The sequence below is a fragment of the Trachinotus anak genome, unplaced genomic scaffold, assembly GCF_046630095.1.
Source record: "Trachinotus anak isolate AG129_WGS33_773 ecotype Australia unplaced genomic scaffold, CSIRO_AGI_Tana_v1 ptg000004l, whole genome shotgun sequence".
NCBI classification, from domain to species: domain Eukaryota; kingdom Metazoa; phylum Chordata; class Actinopteri; order Carangiformes; family Carangidae; genus Trachinotus; species Trachinotus anak.
In genome coordinates, this window is record NW_027273855.1 from 15,046,999 (window position 1) to 15,064,365 (window position 17,367).

General features: G+C 39.3%; 1 protein-coding gene across 2 annotated transcripts in view; it reads left to right on the forward strand.

The window, feature by feature from the left end:
* Positions 1-17,367, forward strand: part of LOC139620593 (rho-related GTP-binding protein RhoA-D-like) — a 24,714-nt gene continuing 7,347 nt past the window's right edge. The window contains exon 1 of one of the 2 annotated variants that reach the window (XM_071476288.1): positions 1-23. The gene's annotated coding sequence lies outside the window, so the exon portion shown is untranslated. Of the gene's footprint in view, positions 24-3,421; positions 3,573-17,367 lie in introns of those variants that run through there. The other variant, XM_071476287.1, reaches the window with a different exon arrangement.

Consider the following 17,367-nt stretch of genomic DNA (forward strand, 5'->3'; position numbering starts at 1 on the left):
TTCGGGGCTCCTGGACTGTGAAGGTAGGCTCCTCACTATTACCACTTAACTTCTATAGTGAAATTTAGTCAGGCTCTGTGTCGGCAATGGTGCTAAATGTTGGAAATACTGTTAATCTCCATACTTCTGTTCAGCAGTAAGTACAGCCTCTGCAACACATACTCTGTACTCTTCCCCTGACAGCCTGCAGATACTGCTGGCAGAGTTTGGTGAAGCAGGTTTTTATAGCCTTGTTAATATTACCGTGTTTTGCACATTTGTGAAAATAACACATTAATTATTCTCTTTTTCTTTCTGTTGGTCTCATGACATAAACAGAGTTTCTCTAGATTCAGAAAGCAGCACATTGAAATTCAGTCACACCTCATGAAGTATGTGGTGCCAGAAATTTGTAAATGAAGATGCTTTGATTACCTTAGCTCTACAAACCATGCCATGTCTCTTTTGTTGGGCAGTTTATTCTCCAGCAGAGCAGGGTATTTTATATTGGATGGTGCAACACTGCTGACATTATTATAGCTGCAACGATTAGTTGATTGATCAGACAGAAAATGAATCACCAACTATTTTGATAATTGATTAACTCAGTCATTTGCAGGTAAAAATGTCAAACATTCACTGGTTTTTGGTAGCTTTCTGTGTATATTGGACTCTTCCTCCCCCTCAAAGGCCCACACTGTAAAGATGATTAACTGTTGGTGACAGTATAAATGTACATGTCAAAATGTAACCCTACACAAAAGCACCATGCAAACCTACCTCGCCACCACAGGCAAATCAACTTATAGCTGCAGTTCCACTGAAATGAACTGATTTCCCATGAATAATGGTGTGACTGGACTTTAAGACTGAAATACCTGAGAAACTCAAAAGTTTGTCATATTTATACTCAAGATTCTCCGTTTGCACAGCTTCAAGTAAATATTTGAAGTTCCCAGCAGTATTTATGTTTCCAAACAATCCTTATCCGAACAACCACTTAAGTTTACGGAATTGGCTGATGCAACACATAGCATATAGTGTCAAAGCAGCAGTTTATACAGGGACAGAGAGAGAATGGCAGGATGTTGTAAATCCATATGCAAGGTTATTTTCTCTCTGAAGTGTGGCCCCACTTCAAACACTCATCTTTCTCCAGTCAGTGCACATTAGCCAGCAGCCCCCCCTCCCAGACAGCTTGCAGAAATAGCATCACTTTTGTAAGGGACTGGAGGGTGTCACTGCACACTGTTTTTTCTGAAACTACAGTATGTGGGTATTACCATGGAAACTGCTGAGAACTGTCCAAATTACTGTCAAGGAGCCAGGATGCAGAGAAGTCAAATACATTCAGTTTTGTTGTGGAAGCTTGTGGCTTCAACCTTTTAACAACTAAGTCTTTGTTGACACTTTTTCCCCATGAGCAACAAAATCAACACACAATAATTTTGCCCGCTAGGTGTTTTTCTTTGAGTACAATAAAACTTCCCAGCTTGACTATGAAAGGACTGTGTTTTGATATGATCTTGAGTGCTTAATAATATGTTTACTGTTGAGCATGAAATGTTCTCCTGACCATGGAACGGCTGTGTGTTTTTGTACAGTTTCTGCCTTCTAGGGTGAATGAACTTATGACCTCACTGAGAGAATGGCATGTTAAAAAGTTCAAATCCCTGTTGTGTGATTTCCTGTTGCACTGTGGGAGAAAGGCACTTGGGTCAAAGTCCATTTCATTACACAGTTACAAAATACTACCACTATTACTACTACTACTACTAATAATAATCATCATCATAATAATGATAATCATAATAATGATAATAATAATAGTTGCGTTCAGAGTGCTCTCCTCAGCATTAACAATACTCTGAATAACACTGAAACATTACTTGTGAAATAACGGAAGACCTAATTAATGCTGACCATTTAAATGACAGACCACCTCTTTATATAAATGATGTCATTATTTTCTAACCGTGAAGGGGCGGGGACGCTGTAACGGTTGAATCAAATTGAGCCAATTCCGTGCAGGCGCTGGAAATGCAAACGGCAAAGACATCGTGTTGCATTCAGGTGCAATCGGACACTTTCGTATAACAAATTGAGTCTTTGGTAAATATAAGACTTTACATATTAATGCCTGTTTTTGAGGAAACTGAATTCAGTTTTAAGACTGAAAGCAGGACATAACCTGAATGCAGAAAAATCCTCCTTCATGGGGAATCCAGTGACCAAATGGTTAACATAAAACCTCTACCATAATCCTTATTGAAGCATATTTCAGGCTCTTTTCCCAACATACTGGTCCTGAAGTGTGAAGCTTTCACTTTGAGGTTTTAGAACATTACAGAATATTATTTTAATCATAGTTTTCATTATATATATAACAAAAAAAAGAGGCTAACCCCAGTTACTGAAAACACAGGTTTAGAAGCTGCTCTCACAATCAAACTGGTGTCTAGGAGGGAGAAATGCTGAATGAGTGTAAACTTTTCTGATGCTGCTAAAGGTTTATTTATATCAGTAAAGTTTGTGAACACAATGGTTAAACTGATCAAAACACTTCAATTAACCGATCATATTTAAGAAGTAATTACTTGAGAAATGTTAATTAAAGGCATCTTCAAACTTTATGATATTGTAGAATATCTACTAATTAAAGTAATTAATAGTAATTAAACTAGAAGTTGCAGTAGCTTGCTGGTAGTTAAGTTAATTTCACCTAAATAGTGATTCAAGTAGTTTTGTTGTTTTGTTATAATCTTGTGTAATATGGAAATGTCATAATTTTTTTTAAAAGTAGTTTGAACTACTTTTTCCAATGTGACTTTTGTTAACTAAACTAGATTTCTCCCGTGGACTACTTTGCTGTGGTTCAATTTCTTCCAGTGTAAAGTAATTGGCAGCCTGCAAAGCTATGCTTTCAAAGTAGCTTCCCCAACACTGCTTATATAAGAGTATTCAGCCAACAGTAGTATTGGTCACTAGTTCCAAGTTAACTTTTACTGCTACTGTAAAATTTCAAAATTGCAGATAAAAACATACTTTTAATTACAGGATTTTTGAAAATCCCTCCCATGTTGGGGTTCTGGGGACTTAGTAGGCTACCACTGTTACCCTCTCCAGATAGCAAACTATTCTGATAATAATGAATATTGGGCCTGATTTTCTCTGTTTCTCCTTGGTCAATAGAAGCCAGATTCTTTGGAGGATCTAGTCATATGTTGGGCCAGAAGTCACTACTATGCCCCTGCAGACATAATATGAAATTGACTGTCTCTGGTTTTGGAACTGTTGGTCCTTTAACACAAGCAATTAAAACAAGTAATGCTTGATATTTTGTGGAAGAAAGGATTAATCGATCGAACACTCGATAATGAAAGTGATAGTTGCGGCCCCACTACTACAATTCTCCCGAACAGACGGATCGGGAAATGGGAACGTTGACTTTTCCGAGCGACCGTGAATGCAGCAGTCTGGGAGGGTCTTGTGAGCATCGGTTTGGCTTCTCGGCCGCTCACTCCGGCCACAGCTGCTTCAAGGGAGAAGGAAACACGGAGGTCCTCGGTGTCTGAAAGCGCAGTCTGGGAAAGGTGAGAGAACCGATTCAGCTTTTATTAGTTCTTTCAAACACCTGGAGTCGATGAAGCGAGTTGGAGGTTGGAAGGAAAAGTAGTTGAACGACCACCGCTGTCAGCTGACACGGCAGTGAGCCGAGACAGCAGCAGCAGCTCGGCGGCTTGAAACCTGTTACTTGTTTAGAAGTTTTCCGGCGGAATGGCTCGACTTTTTCGAGGTTTGTTGGATAGAGATTTGAAGGAAAAGTGGCACAGACTGGGGGACACACCTGTTTGTTCTCTCCTGCCATATCCAGCTGAAGATATGGATCACATCGGCATTCCTGCCACACAGACCCAGCCCTTGTGTCTACCCTCAGTGTAGCCTACTTCATTATGTAATTAGATGAAATGGACTTCAGCTGTGAAGAAAGGCGGAGGCGACCTTCACCGGTTGTTAAAAAGTTGATTCTCTCTCTTTCTCTTTTTCGAAACCTGTTTGGCGAGTCAAGGGGAATCTGTAGTATCGTATGTTTTCCCCCCTGAATAGGAATTATTGGAAAGCAAAAACGTGAAAACAAATTCTAGGCTAACTAATGAGGGACCTTCTTCATTTGGTTGTGCGGTCAGGGAGTCTTTTCTCCTTGTCTGTGCTAAATAACTGTTCACACATTTGTTTGTCCCGAGGAAATTCCTCTCTCCGAGCCACCACACCCTTGTTGTGCAGCTCGGCTACTGAGGCACAGACCCTCATATCTCAGAGCGCCGTGTTCCCTTGTCTTGGCATGTTCCTCCAAAACAAAAATGCACAGTGAATCAACGTGAAACCTGCAAAACTATGTCATGCCTCGACTGAACTACTCCCATCTGCGTTTGTACACTGTCACACACACACACACACACACACACACACACACACACACACACACACACACACACACACACACACACACTCTCACATAGGATGTGGCAGGACAGACAGACACACACACACACACATACATACATACATACATACATAGGAGAAGATAGCATAACATATTATCCCACATCCTCCTGGTTTGTCTGTCTGTGTGCGCACGCTTGCAGGAGAATATGTTTTTGTTTGTGTGGCTACTACAGGAGAAACTATGATGTCATTATTGCTGAACAGCTGAGTGCTGACCAAGCTGTTTGCAGGTGGTGGACAGAAGCGACGGTGTTACCCAGTGGTACTCTCAACACAAATCAGTGCCAGTGCAGTGGAAGGAAATGTTGTGGAAATCCCCAATCCAGACTGTATTAAAATAAAAGTCCTGTCTGCTGTTGTCATCACAGTGCGGTTCTGACAATCACTGTACCCAGTGATGTAATCCAGAGCCACTCATAGGAAAGTGGGTTGCATTAAGGTTGTAAAAATAATAATAGTAGTATCATTTGCACATATAAATACTGTTCATAGGTGGTTGTCTATATTGATATACAGAAAAGCAAAAGCAAAAATGTAATTAGCAAAATGATGAAGTTGAATATCTCTTTTCAAAACATAGACTAAAAATGTTTGCTAGGTTTCCTGAGCATGATGTGTATAAATGAGAAATGTTGAAATTAAAAGTATTTCAAACCTAATACCTCTGCCAGTAATGGGACAGTATTGTAGGAGTAATTAAACACAATAAAATAAGCAGGAAAAAAAAATGCAATGTGAATATGATGACCAGCGAGGTCAAAGCATCCACAGCATGGCTGTAACTCAGGATTAGTGGTATTTTCAGTGTTGATTAATCAGACAGTTATATTCTCTATCAATATTTTGATGTTAGAAAATAGTGCAAAATGCCTTCATATGTTTTATTTTATCCATCCAATTGTCCAAAACCTAAATATGTTCAGTTTGCAATGATATAGAATGGAGAAAAGTTCACATTAGGTTCACATTTTTTCAGCTCAATCCTAATAGAACACACCTGTACCTGTACATTGAAAGCTGTAGTCTTTCTTTTAGTGTGAAGGGCACAAAAGAGTAATTTTGAAAGTTGCTTTAAGAAGGAATCTCTTTGCAGCCAGCAAGGACAAGGACATTTATACCAATGAATATATGGACATGTGAGTATTCACTTAAGATAGCTTTAAAAAAATAGATATATTGTGACAACTACCAGTAACTTAAACAACAAAAACTTTAAAATGAGAAGACATGGTGTCTCCTATTTACACTATTGATATTATGACAGTGTATCTTCCATCTCTAACATATAAGCTCTATTCTTTTCTTCTTGCTGTATTGAGGTCACCTCAGAAGCTGAATAGCTCAGTACAAAAGCCTTCATGGAAAAATATTATGGATCAGAAGCCCCTGTATATACCAAGGTTGCCAGAGGCCATTTCCCCCTGATGTTGTGCCTCATTTTGTTCCTCTTGACATGCTCTCTACCACTGACCTACTCTGCGTGTTTTTACTTTTCGCCTGCTGTACGTGCCTGCCCAAGATTCAGAGATGGCGAACATAGGAAGTACACAGACAAACCTACAAGCAAATGTTTAGGAGGTCCTACTTGGACAGAAGGGGGATGGTTCAATAGTTTTTCCATCTTTCCAGCTCATTGTCATGCTATATGGCAAGCTGCTGGTTTGTGCATTGTTCAGCTATAGGAACTTATCGGCCAAGGTGTTCAAACACAATGCTCCACAGTATCCTGTCTCAGATTAGTCTTTCCATCAGCGATTATTTCCAAGGAGGCCAGTGTCATGCTGAAAACTAATATGACTGCAGTTTCTTTTACACAGGGAACACAGGAAAAGGCTGCGTTTAGGCTCTTAGCTGTTTCTGTTTCCATTTGACGGTGACCGATAAACATGTCTATGTGGAAAACTGTGTCTGTAGACTGTGGGGTGTATCACGCACAGGCAGCATGTAAGCAAGAAAATCCTCTGGGGAATAAAAATAATCTCAGGGAGAGTTTCCTGTTTGGATCTCAGTGCTTGCAGTCTCAGGAAGTCCCTAAAAGGACAATTTAGAGAGCTAAACAAATCCTCTGAGTTACATTGGCTGTAGAGCCTCTAGGGGTGGTAGCCGGTTCCATTTTGGATCCAGGTCCCTTTTGGTAATACACTTGTTAAACTTTTACAATAATGAGTCTTTTATCAAACCTTTTATCTCTCATCTTTCTTTAGTAATATATTACTCTATAACACTACTGCACAAACGCAAGTGGACTGTGTGGTTTTTTGCAGTTCAACAGGGATCAAGACAGTGTCGATTTTTCTCTGGAGATATGATGTAGCTGATCACCTCAAGTTTATTTAAAATTCACGTAGAGCTGCAAGATTAATCGATTACTTGATCGACAGAAATGATAGTGATAGTAAACTGAACTTTTTTTTCAGACTCTGGTATTTCTGGTAAACAAAGTTATTTTAAGAAGTCACCTTTCATTTGAGGAAACTGTAATTGTAACTGTCCACATTTTTTTTATTTTATTTTTTTTGTTAAAACCCCAAGACATTTTATAGAGAAAACATTTATTTGATTATTGTATAAAATAAGCAGAAGATTAATTAACTATGAAAAGTTAGTTGCATTCTTAAATACATATATCAACATTTTAATCTGGTCGATTGATAATTCTAATGTCAGATATACATTGAATGAACATTTTATATATGGTGCTGCTCATCTCATTTTCAGATTGTAGGCACAGATTGTAAACATTCATTAGTCTGCCACTATAAACTATAGTTTCTGCCTTCTCAGCCAACAAAGGGTCATTAGACATTGTAATGTAGTAATTTTAGCAATTCTTTTTACTTTTGAAATCATTCTCATCAATATATATTATATATAATTAGATTAATCAGCCAATAATTTTCTCAATTAACAATTTAGTCTATGAAATGTCGACAAATTGCCCAGAAATGTTCATCACAACTTCACAGAGCTGATTAGGGATTTTAGACTGTTAATCAGACAACGCTACACTTTAAGATGTTAGCTTGGTTTTATAGATGAAGCAATTACTTGATTAATTGATAAGGAAAATAATTGTCGCTGCCCTAGAGATATAACATAGAAAAGCTGGAAATTCTCTCATTTGAGTGCCTGGAATCAGAGAACATTGGCATTGTTTCACTACTTTTGCTTGAAAAATGATTGACCAGATTAATTGATTATGAAAGTAGTTGTTGCTTATTTTTCTGTCGATCAACTAATCAATTAATTGTCTGATAATTTCAGCTGAAAGTGAAGGCCTGAAATAACAGGTATACTTAAAAAGATTTTTGATGAAATGCTGCTGAACCCTTATCTAAATGTCCAAAGACTTTACATAGCTGTGAGGCACAGATGGATGGGACCATTGAGAGGAACAGTGTTGGGACTGGTGACGCCATCCAGGCTGCGTACATGTGTGTGTCAGCGTTGGCTTTCATTTGTGCTGCGTATGTGAGTTGGTAAAGAGGAATGCAGCACCCTAAGGATACGCAACATTAGCTCCCTGATGGTGACGTCACACTGCAACACGAGAGAGAGAGAGGGGGAGAGAGTGAAGGAAGGGATGATGAGAACAAAGTTAGAACAAGAGCGTGTATGAGGATGGGTAGAAGAGAGGGAGCAAACAGAGTAAGCGAGTACAATCAAGTGAGGTGCTTCACCATGTCCAGCTAAGGTGGTGTGTTTTCCACCTATAAGCACTTTATAAAGTAACAGCAGACTTTGCCAAATGACTTGGAAAGCAGAAATACATTCATGATTTCTAACCAAATCCTGATTTGCTCAGTTCCCAAGTCCCCCCCATGACTAATTCATCCATTTATTTATTTCGCACTCATGTAATATTAATCAAAGACTTACTTACTACACTTAGAGATTTTTAAGTTTCCTCATATGTGTTGCTTGTGCTACGGCATGCTCATGTTCTAGTTTTGACCACCACGCCTCTCTTTCCTTCCTTCCCTCCATCTGCCCGACTTTTCTGTCTGTTTGTACTGCGAGCGGAAGCTCAGGGGCGGATGAAGGGATAATTCTCTGTGATATTTCTCTCTTTCGTCCTCTCTCTCCCTCTCTCTGAGTTGAGCTGTATGCACTGTGATAAATTGGGCTGGGGGAGTCTCAATGGCTCTGTCCTATTTTGGGCTCCAGCTAGGTTCTCTGACTTTAGCCGCTTCCCTGGCCTGGATCCTCAGCAGCCAATTCTGGTCTCAAGTTTGATTCAACCTTGAAAATTTGAGCTTGGCTTCAACTTCTTTGTTCAAACCTGAGGCAATAGGTTGTTATGTTTTGTAAAGAGAAGAAATTACATGACAGAAAACAGCACTTTTCTAGGTACATCCCGATCAGGTTTTTTTGTGCTTCCAGCTCCAACCAGTGTTTGATCCAGTATGTTTTGTCTTTCCCTGCACTATACTACTCTATAGGGCACACTAAACCTTAAGTAGGTGTACATTAAAATGAATAAAATAGCTTAAGTATGTTTGTCAACTAAATGACTCTGCATTAAGTACAGCCTGCACCTCCCTAAATGGTTTACTCAAGGGGAACTCCTCCGATTTTACACATCCAGGTGTTTGGGAGTACTGCTGCGTCTGTGGAAAGAGTTTTGGAAAATCTTTGTGGCGCCAGTGGGACCTGTGTGAAATCTGATAAATTGCGTAAAGTCATATCACTTGAGACAGTGTCATTTTAGGTGCAAGACTACAAGTTTGAAAATGAAAAAAATCTTGTGGTGTGAGAAAGAAGTAAGCTTTCCAGACCGCTGTAGCCAGCTCCTCATCTCTACTCAAGGCTACATTAGCTGCTACTAGCATAACAACCAAATGTCTGACACTACCGTGTTGCTGGTTGTAGGTGCCAGATTTGTGACAACGAAGGATGTAGAATGTAGGGAATAACAAAAGATGCTCCTGTCCAGGCCTGGTGTTAAAAACATCTTAGGTGATCTGATCACAAAGTGGACAGCTCTAGTACAGTATTACTCAAGTACAGGTGTAAATTCATACAAGTAGCATCGAGAACGCATATGAGAACCGATCACTCAGACCACATCAAGAGGTGGTCTGGGCCACATGTGGCCGCATTCTTTTAGCAGTGTGAATACAAATGCGTCCTGGCCACACTGAAGGACCTTCTATTCAAATGACGTCCTCTGCCACAGTCTAATAATTAGTCCTGCCACAGTTTCATAATAAACCGAAAATGTATTACTGTTCATTATAATCCTGTGCATAGCACATTGATCTGCTCGACCCCTCCGTGCCCCTCTCGCTTTTTCTCACAAATACATTGACAACAGATCAGTCAGATTGGCTAATAACAATACCGCCTAGGTGTTTATTTGTAATTAGAGAAGTGAGATCTGATCACAACTGTGAACTGTGAACTGATGTACTTAGAGCTGTCCACTTGTGATCGGATCACCCGGGACAGATGTTAATAACAGGTCTTAGTGGGGCCTCTGGTTGTGCTACAGATTTTCATAGGCCTACTTTCTTTTTAAACTGTCCACTTTAAGTCTGACAGTGTTGTAGGAGTAGACTTTCTTTTCATGGTTTCTAGGGCTCCAACTAACAATTATTTCCAGTATTTTTTAACCTGCTGATTATTCTGTAGATAAAAAAGCCTATTACAGTTCCCCAGATCTAAGTAATTTTCTGTTGAACGATTAGTTGTTTGAGCTCTAAAGGACATTGAACATTTTTCTATTGTCAGTGTGGATCTGTGGTGACAGGAAGGTTTGGACAGGATTTAGATAGCTTCTCCTCTTGTCAGCATGAAAAAAACATTGAAGCTGATCTGCAGTTTTCAACCAACAGCAACACTTAACACGGGTGGAGCATCTGAAAAATGTAGCTAAGTAGATGCAAAGCAAACCTTTTTGTAACCCTAAGCTGCTCCAGCCATTACAGCATTAGCTGAAACTGTTTTGCCTCGTACCAGTGCGGTTTCTGAATTTGACTGACTTGCCTCTCCAAAATATGTTTTAACCTGCTAACATTTGAATTGGAGGTCTGTAACTAAAATAATCATAATGCTTGGAAATACCGTAGCTCATCAACAGAACTGCATTGGGCATTAGGGATCAGTCAGCTAAACGTGTATATAAGCTTAAATTATAAACATGTTTACACATCTTTATGGTAGAACAGACTTTGTGTATAATCCTGTCATCAGCATTTCAAGCAGGAGGAAGGGGGAGAGAGAGACTCTGGTGGGGGAAGAGATGTGTGTTAAGTGGAAAAGAGTTAGGGGGGTTGAACATGGGTGAGACATTCCTCATAGCTTATGTCCTCCCACATTTTTACACAGTCAGACAGTGTTGTGTGTGAGCATTCAGTGACCTGTTGTTAATCACCATGTGGAATGCACTTTTCTGCTTTGACCAATCAGTGTGTCAATACCTCTACTGCTAACACTCAGACAGTATTTGTCTATGACACCTTCTTGTTCATACGTCACCCATGACTGCACAGCTAGTTTATATTTGATGGGAGGTATCCTGGCTGCTCATGTCCTTTTTTCCATGTTAATCTTAGGCTAAATTTAACAAAACTCTACCCATGTATCAGGATTCTTTATTCAGTATAGTGCAGAAGCACCACTTGCACTGCAAGTTTTGACTCTTCTTTCACACCCATATTAGGACATTTTCTTCCCATCTTCTTTGCTGCTCTCTCAGACTTAATGAGGAAGCATCTTTGATGAAAAGGACACCTTAAGTTCTCTCTGAAGGAGTCTTGCTGGTGGTCTTTCAGGTTGTTGCAGTCTGAGGTCCTCATCCCAGGCTTACACAGTTGCAGTCTTCAGCTTTCCAATTCTGTGACATGAGACATTAAATACAATCCAGGAAGTCTAATTAACAAATCCATGAGTTTGAAGTCTTATCTGATGCCAAAAGACTGCACAGTGGTTTATAATACTCTGATGCTGCAACTAATGTTTATTCTTAGTTTCAATGAATCTGCCTATCATTATGATTAAACATTTAATCAGACTATGTAGCATGAGCTCAATGTGACTTCTTTTTACGGCTTGATTTGTCCAACCAATATTTTATACCCCAAAGATATTCAGGTCACAATAATATAAAACAGAAAATCCTTATATTAGTGAAACTGAAGTAAAACGATGGACATTGTGTTTGCTTTAAAAATCCCCCCAGTGATTAATTGATTAGCAAAATTGCTGCAGAATAATTTTGACAAATAAATTCTGATCTGTAATACTCTGACAAAGGAATTTAACTCATGAAAGTTCAAGTGAAAGTTCAAGTGGCAACTATTTCACCTTTTGTTGTAAACAGTATAAATATGCTGTGCACGTTACAAAGTAACCTACAACGGTTAATTTGACTCGTCACAGTGGTGACTTCTTATAAGAGGACATGTTGTGATCTGGCAAAATGTCAGAGAGTTTTAAATTTTTGCTGGATGAACCTGCATTTTAAGCTGGAGCCCACTATTTTTGTTTAAGCCAGGTGATGAGCATTGCGATGTTATGACCAATGTAACAATTAGGTCAAAAAGTGATTTCCTGTAATATTCTATATTGTCCTGTAATATTCTGTATTATAGGACCTGTAATTGTTTGTGGCAGGAAGGTTGGATAGCTTCTCACACTGAACAAAATACTGAAGTACAATGCAGCTGTAAGCATCAGCAGCATTTAAGAGGTGTGGTTCAAATCAATATGTCACTGAAACAGAAGCAAAGTGCTTTTTAAAACTGTTTCAAATCAGAGGTGACTGCATTGCTCACTCCTGCACATGTCATTAATTGAAACAGCTGTCTGTTTATGAAAAATAAACAGCAGCTCCACATTGGCTTCACTCATTCACAACACGGTGCAGTTCCACTGTTTTAACCAAGTGCAGTGGGTGTTTTTAACGGCCAGCACACTCAGAATAAACCAAGAAAAGATTGGAAATGCATTGGGCCTAAAAATAAGATAAGTAGATAAGTCTAATATCGTAAAGTAGTAATTTCACTTTGAGCTACTTCTGATAAGTTGGATCTTTTTTTAGAGCATGTTATTATTGTGGTTCTGTTACTGAGGTAAAAACACACAAGTGCCCAGCAATGTACTTTGATTATTCTGCTTGAAGTGGGCTGGTGCAAGCCTGCGTGACGTTTAATAATAGAAGTTTTATGGTTTGTACATACTTATAAACAAATGGGTCACTAAGTGCAGGGATGGTGTAGTTAGCTTGAGTTTGCTGATCCATATGACTGGAATCAGGTTGATGCTTCAACAAAAGAAAGTTTCTGTCTCTATCTTATCTCCTGGAAGTCACTGTGTGGTTTAGTGCTTTCATTACCCCCTACCACGTCTAATGAACACAACTGGCTAATATGTTACTACTGAAGGTGTGACTCAAACCCTGCCAGCGAGAGATCAGCATCTGTGCTGCATGTGCTAGGAATGAGAACTTTGTCCTTTGCTACCACACAGGGACAAACATTACGCAAGAAAGGATCATTCATCCAGAGACACGTGCTAACATGCAGCGTCCTGCTCAGTTACATGACCTGTTTCTTTGAGGTTTGTGCCTGTGTGGGTGTACACTGTGGCTCATTAGTCAGTATATGACTTAAATATGTTTTTGGTTCTCCTTTGTTCTTTGTAACACTAAGATCTATGAAGCTGTATTTCCATGTGACTGTTGTGGTGACATTGCTGGAAGAATTTCAATATCACATACAGTTAGCCATCTTCATTTCAATTATTTATGAGCGTTTTTCACAGTTTATTCTCTTAATGTTATTTATCTCCAACACAGACAGGAGCCTACTTACCACAACATAAAATCCAGGGCACACTTAATTATTGATTGTTGAATATAACACAATGCTGATTGTCACAATACCACAGCAACCACCATATACCACAATACCACCAGCAAATGGCAAAACATTGAAAGCAGATACTGTAAGATTATATTATTATTAATTTGCAATTAATGAACTTATGGTATTATTTATAAGACCATCGATTAAAGTGTCCTCAGTAGTATTAACTTTATATCCATAATATTCACATAGAATAGTAAAACCTCAGCCCTGTTAAGTGTGTGTCCGCCCTGATGAATCCTCACACACTGTCTAGCTGTGCTTTAGCAGACATTCTTGTGAGAGCAAACAGGGATATCCCACACTGAGTCTCGAGCTGTCTGACTTGAAGAAAAAGAGGAGAGGAGACTGATTGTGTTCGACTCCTCCCTGTGCTAATAAAGCTTATTTGAACTGATCTGAGGGGAGAAACTCAAGGAAGTGGAGTAAGGGGAAAATGACAAATATGGGTGAATTCCAGTTGTCTTTCCTGTTGTTCATTTTCTCTTGTCGCTCAGTCACTACCATTTATGTCCTACCAGGAAGTCACTTTAAGGAGGACAAAAACATGAATGACATGGGAAAATCCACAAAACACAAGTGCCCCGAGATCATCACCTAACAACATCAGGAAAACAAAGAGACTGAATGGATAACGTCTGGTTAAAACTAACAAAAGCTGCCTGCCAGTTATTACAACTTAGGACTTCTTGCAACTTTGTATAAGGAAAGTCTTGGCCCTGTTCTCTTTGCTGAAATGCTTTGACTGTGAGCCACCTACAGGAAGTGTTGAGTACTGTGCAGTATACGAATACAAATGAATAGTAGTGGGTAAAAATAAGTGCCTAAGAAATATTACTAGATGGTTTCCTGCTGCTTTAGTGATGCCTTGGATCTAAGCGTCTGCCGAATGAGTAAATGTATAGTACACCCTGACACAAATGGTTTCATTCGTCTACAGCTGCCAGTGAAATAGTCAGCTACTCACTTCTATGCTGCCTGGTGCATTTTTCTTACACCTGAATGCTAGAATGAATCTAGAGGGGATGGCAAACTTCTTCAGACGTGCTCGTCTGATGATCAAACTGCTTCGGAAATCCCCTCCCCCCACCCCTTCCCGACATCGGAATTGAGGGGGCTGTACCTGACAAATTCTGTAACTTTCCAAAACCGATGATCTGATATTCACCTCTACGTCACGCCATGATTGACCAGCAGTGCAGAGGTGAAAGACAAATCGGGGTTTGAGCTCTCTTGGTTTCTTGACTTAACTATTTCTGTCACTTTTCATGTCAACAACCTGGAGAGTCTGTCTGAAAATATGTGCCCTTATCTCCATATGATTATTGTGTCTTGTTCCTCTCTATAATGGCCGGCTTTTCACTCTGCCCTTGAGTGTGGCTGTTTGGAACATTTATAAACACTTGCTTTTTAACATGGTCGGTCAACAACTCATACAAAGTAGTAGTTTCCTAGTCCTATCAAGGCTTTTGTCTAACTGATGTAATGACCAGAATGTTAATTTGTGCAATCCACTATCATTGGTCAATTTATTTAAAATTGCGTGTATAGTACGCAACTTTTATTACCACCTACTATTTAAATCGAATCAATTTGCATGTTTTGGAGGAAGTCATAGCCATAGGTTTGCTTTAAGTGCCATATAGTGATATTCATTTTTTTCAGTTAAGCTGTTTCCTTGTTGCCTTGTTTCCTCACTTCCTTCTCTTTAGCAGTAAAACTAATTATTTTCATTACTGATTATTTTTTTTGTCAGAAAATAGTGAAAACTACGGATTATGATTTCCTTTTTATGTCTTGTTTTGTCCAACCAACAGTTTAAAATCCAAAGATATTCAATTTACACTTACATTATCAAAATTTATAAATTTCAACTCTACTTGTGTTAGCGCCTTAAATATCTTCGCTGACTACTTGTCCTATCTGGCTGACTCCACAAAGATTTGAGGGTATCCCGTTGTTCAAGGAAAACAGAGCTTGGTCACTGTAGAAAAGTTAGCAAAATATGACTTTTGTTTAATGTATAAATGATGCAGTGGTTAAACTTTGATATGACATTGCAACTTTACTAGAAATGTGGATGGTATCAATAGTTATAAGCTACATACACCACATATTGTCAGAATATCTAATCAGTGTTTAAGTAAATAGTTTCATGCCACATTTTAAGGTCAGCAGAACACATCACATGCTGTCTTATTTAGGAAGAAGTCCTTGGACTCCCTGTTCTCGTCCTTGTACTGGCACAGTATGCACACACACACACGCATACATGCAGGCACATTAATACAAAGGAAAAGGGGACATTATCCCCACTAAGCGGCATGTGCTGCCATTGTCACAGCGGGCAGCATGCTGTGAGAGAGACTGTCGTCAGTAAGCTGCATTATTTCATCACAGTACAAGATCTGCAGAGCTAGCCCCATTTTCTTAAGCTTTCTGGGGCTGCATAGTAGTAAGTATGTGTGTGTGCACGTGCACATACGCACGTGTGTGTGTGTGTGTGTGTGTGTGTGTGTGTGTGTGTGTGTGTGTGTGTGTGTGTGTGTGTGTGTGTGTGTGTGTGTGTGTGTGTGTGTGTGTGTGTGTTCCCTCTGGCAGTGACAGTATGATGTATGGAGTAGCAGCAGCCTGCTATCACAGAGAACAGGTGGCTCTCTCCAGAGACGAACTGACAACACACTGGCCTGATTTAATGTGTGGGAGAAAAAAAGCAAACTGAACAATTGTCTTTTTATTGTTGTGGGGAAAATGGTAGCTGTTGTTACAGTGAGTGAAGGTAAATCACTGAGGCCCACACAAACCGAGATTATCAAATGAAGGCTTGTGTAGAGATGCACATTTCATTCTTTAACATACATGAACACCTGGGTCTTCTAACTTATCTTTAGAGCTCATTGTTGTTTTTAACAACTCTGCAGAAAATACCATGTAATCGATCCTTCAGGCTCTTCCTAAATAGAATAATTTGTTTTGGTCACAATAGAAAAGTCACCATGCAGCTTATGAGAATTGAATTGTATTTAGTTTCTATGAAGATTTTGTACCAACTGGGCCTTTTTAGCCCACCCACAGACCATTTCTGAGGAAACAATTGTTTAAACACATAAATGCAGCACAGTTCTGTTTATCATGCCATAACACAAAAATACTGTCATTGATATCACAGTTACCAATACTTTTGTGAGTGTTTAATGGTTGATTTGTTGATCTGTACTCAACAAGTGTTTTTATATAAGCTCAGATTTGTTTCTGTCTTAGGTCATGTCTGCATATTACTCAACAGGAAATGTCATATTACTTAATGGCTCCTTAACCCTGCAATAACTGGCTTTTTTGCCACTGACATATTATCACCTTAAAGTTTATATAGTGGACAGTTGCCTGTTTACACATAGTGTTCATTTGCACTAGGGTTTGTGTCCCATTAGTTAATACCAGTCCAATATTCACTTTTTTTAGCCCTATTTTTGGTCTCCACCAACTCCTGAGAGAAATATCAGACTGTTGCAGCAGCTAAATGCTCGACTATATTCACCAGATAGTTGCTGACTTTATCAGCTGTTTGGTGCTGCTGAGCAGGTAGTATACTGTGGCTTTTCTGAGCATTTTTGCTAAAAAAAAAACCTTCCTGCTGCTGCAGAAAATAATATGTGAGAGATGAGAGTGAAACAAAACAGTGAAGTTGTGAGCCCAAAAACCAAAACAATGAGCTGAAATAACTCTATCAAGCTGTGGGGAGCTGCAGAGTCCTGTGATGATTCGTTGTGGGTTCATCACTACAAGCGACACCTTTATGTGCAAGTACTTTATTAATATAAAAATACTGATTTCAGCCACTTTAAATAATAAGGCTGTATTTCTGCATCATTCTTCAGCATTGGTTTGGACACTGTGTGTGTGATGGAAGATGTTTAGATCTTTGGGGATAAAAGGCCTGTGTTGGTCCTGGTAGTCTGAGATCTGTGGAGGCTGATGCTGATGGCAGGCGGCCAGGGCATTGTCTCATCAC